Source organism: Ochotona curzoniae, unplaced genomic scaffold, assembly GCF_017591425.1.
Source record: "Ochotona curzoniae isolate NIBS_2020 unplaced genomic scaffold, NIBS_Ocur_1.0 scaffold_2453, whole genome shotgun sequence".
NCBI classification, from domain to species: domain Eukaryota; kingdom Metazoa; phylum Chordata; class Mammalia; order Lagomorpha; family Ochotonidae; genus Ochotona; species Ochotona curzoniae.
Genome location: NW_024467094.1, coordinates 7,862,006 through 7,871,679, shown reverse-complemented (window position 1 = coordinate 7,871,679; position 9,674 = coordinate 7,862,006).

The following is a 9,674-nucleotide window of genomic DNA, read 5'->3' as shown; positions in this document are numbered from 1 at the left end:
TCGCTGCCGCGGCGCGCGCAGGCCCCGCCTCCCAGCCGCCGGCCAATCCGAGCGCGGCAGCCCCGTGGCCGGCACGCCGGCCCCGCCTCCCGGACTTCGCACCGCGGCCGAGGCCGAGGCCGGCCGCCCCGTAAGTACACCTGGGCCCCGCCCCGGGGATGGCACGTGACGGCATCTGGCCCTTGCCATTGGCCGAAGGCTCCTTTTCCCCTCCCCCCACCGCCCCTTTTCCACCGGCCGCGGGAAATCAAACGGGCTGGCGGCGCCCCAACCGCCACCTGGCCGCTGCGCGCTCCGAGGTTGCCCCTGACGACCCGGGGGGCAGGTGGTCAGTCGGCAGCGCCTGGGGTTCTGTCGGTGGGCCGCGCCGCTCCCTTCCGCCCTCGCGGACGCGCTCCCTGTGGAGGATGCACCTGCCGCAGCCGCAGCCCCGGAGCCGTGGGAAGATTGGCGCGGCGCAGCTTCCCGCGCTGCTTTTGATGTGCGTGCTTTGGACACCGTCCTCGCGGGCGTACGCGGCTCCTGGCTGGCTTCGGATAAGTGCTGTGTGCATCCATCCAACGCCTCAGCCTGTCACCCTAGGTCGGCCGTCTCCCACCCTGGACCACCTTCAGGGCCTCTCGTGTGCAGTGCCAGTGGTGGGGGAGCTGGGAGGGAGGCCCTTGCCGTCAACCCAAGACCTGTCCTTGCACACACAGCTTCCTTTGCACGTTTCGTGATGGAAATGTGAACGGTTCTGTTGCACAGATATGAACACAGAGAGGAGAGGCTGAGGCTGAGCATGGCTGCCTGCTCTTGGGACAGCCCAGCCAGCAGGCTGAATGAGGGGGCTATGGGAGGCCTTGGGGCAGCGACGGGAGGACGAAGGCAGCACCGCACTGCGTGCATTTTCCGTCAGGACGTGCACGGCGAGCATCAACCCGGCTCCCGTGCGCTGCAGACACCCGGCCCCACCTGCGCTTCTCCGGCGGCTGGTGTGTCCGGCCCAGCCCGAGGCCGTCGCCTCTCCCGGTCGCGGTGCGCCCTCTGGAGGCCGCGGGGTCCGCTTGCCTGCAGTCCCGGAAAACCAAGCAGCAAGACTCAACTGTGAGTTACAGAAACCTTGCACACGCGCGCGCGCACACACACACACGTGCAAAAATCGGAGGCCAAGTTTGGTGGGGGCAGGCAGGCAAGTGATCTTGCAGTGGGACCCTGGCAGAGCAGGGATCTGTTAGCTATCGCTTAGAGATGACCAGAGCTCACAGGAGGGGAGGGAAGAGGCCTTTGTACTAAGATTGAGAACTCCGGGATGGGCCTTTGGTAGTGTGATGCAGCGCATTAAACTGCTGCCCCTGTCGCCGGTATCCCGTGTGATCCACTTTCCAGCCTTCTGCTGGGTCCAAGCAAGCGATTAAGAGGGGATCTCAGAACTTGGGTCCCTGCACCCACATGGGAAACCCCAGTGGAGTTTCAGACTCCTAACTTCTGTGGACATTTGAGGAATGAACTGAAAGATGGAGGACCTCTCTCTCTCTCTTTCTTTCTCACTGCCTTTCAAATAAATAAACAAAACTTTCCAAAAAGAGAGAAAGAAACTGTCAGGAGACAAGGAGATACCTGTGTGCCACAGTGACAGTGACACACTCCGAGCCTGGGAGAATTCACAGGTGCTGCCGGGAGACGTGGCTGACAGCTCCGTTTGGTTGAAGGGTTTGTGGTCATGATTTCCTGGATGCTTGCATGCAGGCATTCCCGCAAAAAGGCAGCCTTCTTTTGCTCTTACTCTTTGCACTTATCCCTGCCCACCTGAAATTCTCTCACTCACCTGCCTTTTTCATTACTGCAACACAGAAACTCTGCCTCTTTAGCTAATGCTGTTTGTTTATTTTTAAAGACATTCATCATTTGAAAGGATAAAGAGAGGGAGAGATTTTCCATCCCCTGGCTCCATTCCCCAAATGGCTGCAACAGCAGGGGCTGGGCCAGAGCAAAGGTAGGAACCAGGAACTCCACTGGGTCTCTCCCTCAACGTGTGTGCCAGGGACCCAGGCACTTGAACCATCGTTTGTACTTGCCAGGCACATTAGCAGGGAGCTAGATTAGAATAGCCCTGCTCCGAACAACCATGCTAGTATGAAATGAAAGTATTGTAAGTTGTGGTTTAACATGATGCGCCACAACACCTGCCCATTCATTACTTTTTCTTTATTCAGGGGAAAGAGAGAGAGACCCATTTGCTGGTTCTCTCCCTCAAATGCCTGCAGTAGCCAGACCTGAGCTGGGCTACAGCCGGGACCCAGGTGCTCAGTCAAAGTCTCCCACTTGGATTAAAGGGACTCAGCATTTGAGCTGCCTCCTGGAGTCTGCATGAACAGGACCTGGGGCAGGAGGTGAAGGGGTGACCCACAGCCAGGTACTCCGCCGTGAGATGTGGGCCAGTGCCTGCCTCTCTGTTGTGCTTTTTTTTTTTTTAAGACTTAATTACTTTCATTTGGAGGCTGAGTTACAGAGAGGAAACACAGAGAAAGAAATGATCTTCCATCTGCTGCTTTACCCCCCAATGGTCTCAACAGCTGGAGCCAAGCCAATCTAAAGCAGGAGCCACAGGAGCTTCTTCTGGGTCTCCCACATGGATACAGGGTCCCAAAACTTTGGGCCATCCTTTACTGCTTTCCCAGGCCACAAGCAGGGAGCTGGATGGGAAGTGGAACAGCTGGGACAGAAACCTACATCCATATGGGATCTTGTCACTGGAGGCACAAATAGCCTACTGTGCCATGGCGCACTCAGCTCCTCCCGTTACTTTAGCAGAGTTCCCTGGAAGAAGCCTTTGCTGTCATCTTTCTTTCCTTGGTTTCTTCCATACCCGCCAACCTTTTTGGTTGCTGTCCTGGCTGAGCTTCCACTGAGCCTCTTGCGGCAATGGCCACTGCCCTGTCTTGTTGGAGACCTGCGGAAGATGGTTTTGGGCTCTCTGGCGAGGGCCTCGGTGAAGTATGTGCCAGCGGCAGCTGCCATGACCCACTTCTCCCAGCCACTCAGACACTTCTCTGATGACATTTTCTCTTCCACCTGCCACAATACTTGCCAGGTCATGTTCTCTTGCCACCTGCATACTCTGGGTCACTTTAGGCACTTTTTTTCTAGTTTTAATTTTTGCTTATCTGAAAATCAGTGGGAGAGAGAGAGGTTGATTTCCTACCTGCTGTGTCAATAGCCAAATGCCTGCTACAGCCAGCCAGAGCTGGCCCCAACAGAATCCAGGAGCCTTAACTCAATCCAGGCCTCCACTTGGGTGCCAAGGACCCAAAGTGTTGACCCAGCAGCTGCTGCTTCTCAGGGTGAACACTAGCAGGAAGCTGAGGTTAGGAGCAGAGCCAGTGCTAGCCTAGGCGCATACCATAGGATGTGACATACCAAGGAGTGTCTTTTAAAAAAATTTTTTTTTTTTACTGGAAAATAAAATATGCAGAGAGAGGAAGAGAGACAGAAAGGATTTCATCCAATGGTTCACTCCCCAAGCGGCCACAATGGCCAGAGCTCAGCCAATCTGAAGCCAGGAGCCAGGAGCTTCTTCTAGGTCTCCCACGCGGGTGCAGGGTCCCAAGGCTTTGGGCTGTCCTCAACTGCTTTTCCAGGCTACAAGCAGGAGCTGGATGGGAAGTTGGGCTGCCGGGATTAGAACAGGTGTCCATATAGAATCCTGGCACATTGAAGGCGAGACTTTAGATGCTAGGCTATCGTGCCGGGCCCCAAGGAGTGTCTTCATTGCTGGACCAAATGCCCACCCCAGTGGACACTCCCTGATGATGCAAGTGTGTGTCTTTGGCCCTGCATCCCTCCCATCTTTTTCCAACCCCTCTCTGAGTCTACTCTTACCAACTGCTTCCCAGTTTTTCTTTTTGATAGACTTTTAAAAAAAAAATTTACTTGGAAAAGTTACAGAGAGTGAGAGCAAAGAGAGGGAAGGAAAGGAAGAGAGAGAGAGCTCTTCCATCCACTGATTCACTCCCCAGATGGCTGCAACAGCTGGGGCTGGGCCAGTCTAATTCAAAACTGAGAGCCAGGAGCTTCTTCCGGGTCTCCCACACAGGTGCAGGGGCCCAACCCCTTGGGTCAGTCTCTGCTGTTTTACCAGGCACATTAGCACGGAGCTGGATCGGAAGTGGAGCAGCCAGCACACAAACCTGCACCCTAATGGGATGCCAATGCTGCAGGCAGAGGATTAGCTTGCTAGCTAGAGCACTCTGCCAACCCTTCCCCAGGTTTCTGAACCTTCACAAGCCCAAGTGGAAGCTCTGTTTCCTGCCTCTCACCCTCCTTCCCATGAAGTGCTGTCATCACTGCTTACCTGCACACATCCTTGGTGGCCACTCCTTGTTGTAGCGCAGCCTCTCAGCTTGTCCAGCCCTGCGCGGGGGGAAGCTTTGTGCTATTAACTTGAAATAATATTTGAACAATTTTAAAGATGCTGTTGCTTCTAGCCTCTGGCGAGAGTACACTCCACAATGCTCCCCCTGCCTTTTTTTTTTTTTTTTTTTAAGATATGTGTGTTTGCTCACCTTAAAAAAAAAAAAAGAAAAGAAAAAGATATATGTGTTTGTTCTAAAAGCATTACAGAGAGACAGAGAGAGATCTTTCGTCTGCTGGTGAATTCCCAGAGGATCCCAACGGTCGAAGACTGGAGGTCAGGAGCTTCTTCCGGGTCTCCCGCATGGGTGCAGCTGTGCGGGATACCTAAGTGTTTGAGGGACCTGGGCCACCGTCCTCTGTGGCTCTGCCAGGAGTATGAGCAGGAATTTGGACTGAAACCTGTGTTCCAAAATGGGTTGCTGGAGGTAGGCAGTTGCTTAACATGTTCTACCACAATGCCAGGGTCCATCATCAAAAACTTTTCATATCAAAATAAACTTAACATTTTATTTTATGCAAAGTCAGATATACAGAGAGGAGAGACAGAGAGGAAGATCTTCCGTCCCATGCTTCACTCCCCAACTGAGCGCAATGGCTGGAGCTGCGCCAATCCGAAACCATGCAGGGCCCTAAACTTAACTTTTAAAATTTCATTTCCAAGCAGTCAAGGATGGCCCATGGCATTGGGACCCCGTACCCGACCTGGAGGAGGCTTGTGGCTCCTGGCTTCCAATTGGCTCAGCTTTGGCCTTTGTGGCAACTCGGGGAGTAAATCAGCAGACTGTTCTTCCTCTTTGTTTTCCTTCTCTCTGTATATCTGACTTCCCAATATAAATATATATATATATATCCAGTTCTCCCATTTAGAGGAGTGAACCAGTGGTTGAAACATCTTTCTCTGTCTTTCCTTCTCTCTATAAATCTGCCTTTCCAATGAAAACTAAAGAAAAAAATCCTTCTTAAGAAAATGATTCATTTTATTTGAACATCAAAGTCATATAGAGGGAAGAAGGCCAGTTATAGAAGTTGAAACTCTGCCTGGTACACCATCAACATCCTCTTTGGGCACTAATTCAGGTCCCAGCTGTTCCACTTCCAGTCCAGTTGCCTGCTGATGTACCTGGGAAAGCAGTGGAAGGTGTTTCCTGGTGTCAATTGACCTAACATTGGCCATTGTGACCATTTTGGAAGTGAACCAGTAGATTAAAGACTTTTCTCTATTTGTCTCTCCATCTTACTGTGTAACTCTGACTTTAAAATATAAATAAATAAATCTAGGGCCCAGCAAGTGGCATAGTGGCTAAAGTCCTCGCCTTGAACATGCCAGGATCCCATATGAGCACGGGTTCTAATCCTGGAGGCCCTGCTTCCCATGCAGCTCCCTGCTTGTGGCCTGGGAAAGCAGTGGAGGATGGTCGAAAGCCTTGGAACTCCGCGCCTGTACCTGTGTGGGAGACCTGGAAGAGGCTCCTGGCTTTGGATTACCGCTTCTCCTGCCATTGCAGCCACTTGGGGAGGGAACCATCAGATGGAAGATCTTCCTCTCTGTCTCTCCTCCTCTCTGTATATCTGACTTTGTAATAAAAATAAATAATAAATCTTTTTTAAAAAGGTTTATAAAAGAGAGGAGAGACAGAATTCTCCATCTGCTGGTTTACTTCCTAAATGACTACAATGACCAGAGCTAGGCCAGCTGGTAGCCAGGAGTTTCTTCTGGGTCTCCCATGTGAGTGCATGAGTCTGAAGTCTTGGTCCATCCTCTGCTGCTTTCCCAGGTCGTAAGCAAGGAGCTGGATCAGAAGTGGAGCAGCTGGGATTCGAACTGGTGTGTGCATGGGATGCTGGCAGAGGCTTCTACCTGCTGCACTCCAGCATCAGCCTCTCTTCCAGTTCATATATTGTGTAGTCATGCTCTTTGCCATGCAACAGGACACCTTGTTCCTCCAGTCTGGCTATGTTTTTATTACATGTTACTCAACCTTCCTCTCCTCCCCTGCCCCCCCCCTGCCTTCCAGGCTCTTGACCTGAAACTGATTTTTATTTTAATGAACCCTAAATAGCCAGGTACAGGTAGGTCAGGAGGCCCCACCAGGAGGGCGTGCCCAGGGCCTGGATGTCTGGGTGGCAGTGGAAGGCAGCGAGCAGGATCTTGGGCCTGCAGAGCTCAGATGAGGGCCTGGAATATTGCCAGGGCCTCTTTCCAGGAAGTCACGACAGAGAGTTAAAATCAGGATGGAGGAGCGTTTCATTCATTACTGCACGCATCCAGGTGCTTAAGGCATTGGTTACTTTTTCTCTTTGAGAATTCCTTACTGCATTGGCCCTCTCCGCTTCCATAGGGAATCAGGTTCTTGCATGTCATTTTGGTTTTGTTTGTGTGGTTCGTGGGTTGTGGGGCATGAGTTTTGGACGTAAGTTGTTGCCTAGCTCATCTGCTTCCTGCCTTTCTCCCTGAAACACTGTGTTTTCCAGACCAGTGTGGTGGCATGTAAGGCTAAGCCTCAGCCTGCAGAGCTGATTCATGTCCCAGCTACTCCTCTTCTGATCCACATCCCTGCTAATGGTCTGAGAAAACAGCAAAATTGAGTCCAAGTGCTTGGGCCTCTGTGTCTGTATGGAAGACACAGATGAAATTCCAGGCTCCTAGCTTCTGCCTGGTCGAGCCACAGCTGCTCTGGACATTTTGGGAATGAATGAACGGATGGGAGATCTGGCTTTCTCTGTGTAACTCTGATTTTCAAGTAAAATAATTAAATCAAGTGAAATAATGGCTGCTCCATTTCCCTTCCACCACCTTGCTTGTGCATTGGGAAAGCAGTAGAGGACAGCCCAAAGCCTTGGGACCCTGTGGTTGCATGGAAGACCCAGAAGAAGCTCTTGGCTTCTGGCTTCAGATCGGCTCAGCTCTGGCCATTGCAGTCGCCTGGGGAGTGAGGCAGCAGATGTAAGATCTTCCTTTCTGTATGTCTGCCTTTCTAATAAAAAATAAAATAAATCTTTTTAAAAATGACTAATTAAAATAGCATCCCATTAGGCTCTTGAGTTATGTTTTTTATGTTTTCACAGCATCAGTAACCTGCTATGTGATAAATTAATTAAAAAGGGCCTGGAGGGGGCCTGGTTCAGTAGCCTAGCAGCTAAAGTCCTGACCTTGCACACACACCAGGATCCCATATGGGCTCCGGTTCTAATCCGGACGCCCTGCTTCCCATCCAGCTCCCTGCCTGTGACCTGGGAAAGCAGTGGAGGATGGCCCATAGCCTTGGGACCCTGCACCCATGTGAGAGATCAAAAGAGGCTCCTGGCTTGGGATCGGCTCAGCTTTGGTTTTCAGCCACTGTGGGAGTGAATCAATAGACGGATGATCTTCTTCTCTGTCTCTCCTCCTCCTTGTATATCTGCCTTTCCAATAAATTAAAATAAATCTTTAAAAGGGCAGTGGGGCTGGCATTGTGGCAAATCACATAAGGCTACCGCTGGGTTCCAGGCAGTGTTGTCTGTGGGGTCTCTTAGATACACTCTGAGATGCTCAGCTCTGCCTGGGAGCCAGGGGAGCTGGAAGAAGGGCTGCTGGGACAACTGACCCACAAGTCCTGCCGGTTCTGAGCCATCCATCCCCGCTTCCCTCCACAGGGCAGGCGTGTGAGGCCGGCAGCGCCACCCTAGGCGGGCCCCCCTGTGGAGGTGGGGAGGTGAATTTGGAAGGGTGGGGCACAGGCTTCCCTCCCACGCCAGTCAGCACAAAGTGACACTAGATATGTATGCATTGGGACTTGGAGCTCACCTACAAGGCCTCCCAGCACCGTGGGGGGACCCATTCATTCTACAAGTATTTAGAGCAGGACCCCAGTTTTTTTTAAGATTTACTTTATTTCTTTTAAAGATTTATCTATTTTTATTGGAAAGATAGATGTACAGAGAGGAGGAGAGACAGAGAGGAAGATCTTCCATCTGGTGATTCACTCCCCAAGTGAGTGCAACGGCCGGTGCTGTGCTGATCCGAAGCCAGGAGCCAGGAACTTCTTCTGGGTCTCCCATACAGGTGCAGGGTCCCAAGGCTTTGGGCCGTTCTCGATTGCTTTCCCAGGTCACAGGCAGGGAGCTGGATGGGAAGTGGAGCTGCTGGGATTAGAACTGGTGCCCATATGGGATCCTGGCGCATTCAAGGCGAGGACTTTAGCTGCTAGGCCACGACACTGAGCCCAAGGACCCCCATTCTTTTTTTTTTTTAAAGATTTATTTTTATTATTTTTTCATTGGAAAGGCGGATATACAGAGAGGAGAGACAGAGAGGAAGATCTTCCATCCGATGATTCACTCCCCAAGTGAGCGCAACGGGCCGATACTATGCCGATCCGAAGCCAGGAGCCTCTTCTGGGTCTCCCACGCGGGTGCAGGTTCCCAAAGCTTTGGGCCGTCCTCGACTGCTTTCCCAGGCCACAAGCAGGGAGCTGGAAGGGAAGCGGGGCTGCCGGGATTAGAACCGGCGCCCATATGGGATCCCGGGCGTGCAAGGCGAGGACTTAACCACTTGCGCCACCGCGCCGGGCCCAAGGACCCCCATTCTTAAAAGTGAGCCAGACAGAAGGTATAGCAAGAATGGGACTGTGAGTGAGCAAGTACGTGAAGGGCCCAATGTGTGACCCCCGGGGCTCCCCTGGGTTTGAGGTCGAGTGGGGTCAAATCCTGGTTTGGCCATCCATCTAAGGCCTGGCCTGCCTTTTGCTTCTTTACACAATGCAAATGTCATGTCTCGTAATTTTTTTTTAAAGGTTCATTTATTTGAAAGGCAGAGTTACAGCAAGAAGGGGAGAGACATCATCTTCCATGGATTGGTTCCCTTCCCCAATGGGCACAACAACTGAGGCTGAGCTAGACCGGCCTGCAGCTTCTTCTGGGTCTTCCGCACAGGTTCAGGGGCCCAAGCTTCTAGGCTATTCTCCGTTGCTTCCCCAGGGTCTTTATCTGGGAGCTGGATTGGAAGTGCAACAGCAGGGACTCAAACCTACACCCATTTGGCTTGTCAGTGCTGCAGGCAGTGGCTTTACCTGCTAGGTCACAATGCCGGTCCTCACCTCTATTAAAGCTTCCTCTCTTTCTGTGGTTCTGGACCAGCCAATAGTGGTTGATACTCTCAGCTCATGCTTCTTTATTCCTGTTCCTATATCATCCCCAGGCCCTCCCTTGCCCTGTGGGGGGCTGGTCCTTTCAATTCTGAGTCTCCCTGCTGGGAGATCTGCCAGGCTTTCTGGGCTGGGTGTGGTGCCCTGGGTACTAAC